Source organism: Octodon degus, unplaced genomic scaffold (assembly GCF_000260255.1).
Source record: "Octodon degus isolate 3935 unplaced genomic scaffold, OctDeg1.0 scaffold00250, whole genome shotgun sequence".
Taxonomy (NCBI): domain Eukaryota; kingdom Metazoa; phylum Chordata; class Mammalia; order Rodentia; family Octodontidae; genus Octodon; species Octodon degus.
Genome location: NW_004524826.1, coordinates 1,853,808 through 1,857,608, shown reverse-complemented (window position 1 = coordinate 1,857,608; position 3,801 = coordinate 1,853,808).

The window sequence follows — 3,801 nt, the reverse complement described above, 5'->3', positions numbered from 1 at the left end:
GAAAATAATCAATGATTTTTTGACTAAGTAATACCTTACCACCTCATGATTGCAATTGTCACTATACTGATTATCAAGGAAGTTAAGGTTTAACACCCCTCAGACACAATCACATAGAATATTTCTTGATATAATTACAACTTACAGCACACTTCTTAAGTTTTCATTAGGTCATTCAATACCGCAGAGTCTTGCTGTCTTGTATTCTCACTAACTTGCTGGGTTTGCTTCACATCCATAGCCCTACTCTCCGAGTAGCTAAAGATGCGGACCCTACTCTTTCTGACTCTGTGTGGTAAGAACTGGCCTTCCCTTGAGAGTTCCAACAGCAGAGGAGCCCCAGCCACTGTCCTGAAGACACTGAGCAATATCCACAGCCTTCAGAGGGGGACTGAGGGAAGCTTGTTGGAATCACCTTACTTCTGGTCACATAGCTAGGGAACCAGGTTAGTTTCAATATAAAAGCTGCCCTCTTGCCAAAGATGGGGCCACCTACCCCATCATTACCACTTGTCCACAATAACATTCAGAGTTGTTTTAAAGAAAACAAGCTCTTAGTAAGACTGGAACTCATGCTCTGTTGAGAAGTGACAATGAAAAACTCACAAAGAATGAGTGAAGTGTTTCCTGACTGATTGATGTCCTTTCGCTGTTAAGAGCCTCCCTGATCCTAGGTGTCTGAATGAGATAACAATAACTCATTGTGTGGGAAGAGTAGATAGCACATACTCCTCATTTTATCTTACTTTAACCTTTTGGCAAATACTTAGTTTTCTTTATGTAACCAGTCCTATTTCCTTGCTTAACACTTAATCACTCAAACCACAATTTTGGACAAAACAAGTGAGGCATAAAAGTTAACAGGCTTTCTTAAGATCCTTTGGTTAGACAGGGGTAGTGCTCAGATCTAAGACCAGGGAAGGTTTCATATCTTGACCCTTCTCTCTCAGAAGCTAGGATTGCTTAGACCAAAACACTGGCAAAGACCCATGAAGACACTACTCAGGTTGGCATAGTATCCCGCTTGCTGACTTCATTCATTCATTTGGTAAATGTGCACTGTGGGCCTACTGTGTGCTGGAAGCTGAAGAGGCAGCAATAAGCAGTAAAGTGTCCTTTCTTTCTCCTAATGAAAATCTCCTCTTCCCTTTCCCCGGGCCTCACACCTTCCTTCTGTCATTGCCTCGCTCACGCAGGACGGGTGCTGGCTGTGTGCCTACATCACCCAGGTGCCAGGTAGGCAAAGCAGGGGTGAGCAGACCCCAGGCCTTCAGCTCCTCAGCCTCAGGAAGCTCATGATGGGTAGAAGCAGAAGCAAGCAGTAAGAAGAGGCTTCGGGAGAGTGGAATGTGGGAAACGATGGGAGCTGCAGGCTGTTGGACATGCAGAGCAAATCTGTGCCGGTTCCATGTGTAGCAAGGGTCAGGACAGCCTTACCCCAAAAATGACCTGAATAGGGGCTGGTGAGATAGCTCAGTGGACTAAGCATCTGCTTAGGCAAGTGCTGAGCCAGCCACAGAGACCACATGTTGTGGTGCTAGAAAAATTCAGAGTCCACTAATTCAGAACCATGAGAAACATGAGAAGTTGAAGAGACACAGAGACATATAAGTGGCAAATTGCTGAAAAGAAGATTCTCCCATAAATAATGATATCTCTATCTTTCATGATCATATAAGTGTATTTAAAATCACTTACCTCTCCTGGCTTCATGCATCATCCTCCTTCTTCACCCTTGAGATTCCAAATTGTACCACACAAAATGCATCCTGCAATTTCACTGAACTTGTAACTGATAGTGCTCAGCTGGGAAGGAGGAAAATTACTCTCTATACATCCCTAACCCTGACACAGGATTGGAGATCTAGGCCCTTTTACAAGACTTTCAGTGTCTGTAGAAGATAAATTGAAAGATGAGAGGAAACTGTTTTCTTTTGCATTTGGGAAGATACAAGAATGGAAGCATCACTCCACATGAGGACAGAGCTAAGGAGATGATTTCCAACCTGCTTCCTTTAAAATCCATTACGCTGGGGCTGGCTAGGTGGCTCAGTGGAATAAGCGCTTCCCCGGCAAGCCCAAGGGCCTGAGTTCGATCCCTGGTTCCACCAAATAAATAAATAAATAAATAAATAAATAAATAAATAAATAAATAAATAAATAAATAAATAAATAAATATTAAAAAATAATAATAAAATAAAATCCATTACACTGAACTATTTATACTTGCTAAATTGCAAATACAAGGGATCATATAAATGCTAAACTCATGACATTATAATTTATTGAACACTTACAGCCCTATATCTGAGGAATCACAGAGAGTCCTTAAACAAGTGACTTTAAAAATAATACCAATTGCAGCAGTTAATGGACAAAAACAGGACATCAAAACAGGAGAGAACTTGCTTCCGTGTGCAGTGCGGACACTCACGGAGTCTCTGCTGTGAATTTGAGGATAAGTGCAACACAGTCCTGCCTCTGGGAGCTTTATCCAGTGAGCAAAGAAGGCGTTTTTAAAAATGAAACTAAGACAATTCTTTTAAAAACTCAGATTTTCAAAAAAAAAATCTATATTCTTAATGAAAGACTTTGACACACCTACAACGAAAGGCAAAATGCATACACAATCCAAGTGAGCTGTGGCCATGACAGACTTGATGCCATGTGACTTTCAGCGCCAGGTGATAAAAGGCATGACAGCTTTCTCCTGGTTCTTCTCTACATGGTCATTCCTAGAGCCCAGCCATCACTGGAAGAGGACACACACACAGAGACTGCAGCCCAGAAAGCAGTTAACATTCAGTGCCAAGCACCAGATATGGGAGGTGAACGCCCCCCAGTGGTTCAGGCCCAGCCTCCAGCTCTTCTCAGTAGCGCAATACTCAGTGCTTACACCCTGTATTGAACTGGATTGTGTGAGTAATGGCTGCCCAAGCTTTGCAGATACAATTAGTTAAATTAAAGGCATACTAGAGTAGGATAAAAGGATCCTCTCCTAGAGCTTTCAGGAAAAGCTCAACCCTGTCAATCTCTTGATTTCAGACTTTTAGTCTCCAGAACAGTGCTAGCACAAAGTTCTGTTATATTAAGCCATCTAATCTATGGGGCTTTATGCCAGAAGTCCTAAGAAAACAACCCATATCCTTCTGATCAAAATTTAGTTATGTGAGCTCACACATCTGCAGGAAAGGCCTTGGTTCTATGGTTAAAAATGATATCATATTTACATTAAAGATTTACATTTTAGCTATAATCTCTGATCGCTTCACACAGTGATTTTTATAATATCTTCTATAGAAACCCTAAAACAACAACCTTTTCTCTAACACAACTTATCAAAATTTGGGAGTGGAGAGGGTATTTATATTTTAGAACAGTGCCTTCCTGCTTCACAAATAGTTACCATGTAAATTCTAGAATTGTCAAAATTGTGACAATTGTATCAATTTCCTTTCATACCTGAGTCATTTCATGTGCATTTACTGTTTATGGTACTGCTACAGGCTAATGGGTTACAAATAGAAAATATAGCACACTTCATTTTCACAATTCCCATTAAAAGAGAAATAAAGATTGGTGTATAGATGGCTATGTTCACTGCTAGGCTGGGTGTGTTGCTGGCAGGAGATAATTTCCATTCTGGCATGGTGTCAATGATTTCTAAAATCCCAGATTTACACATGAGGTGACTACGTCAATACAATTGCTCTCTGCAGCCTTTGGGCCTATACAGTTCTACCTTCTTTACTTAGACTCTCCTGATCCCACAGACCCACATAATGGAATGTAGGAGGACC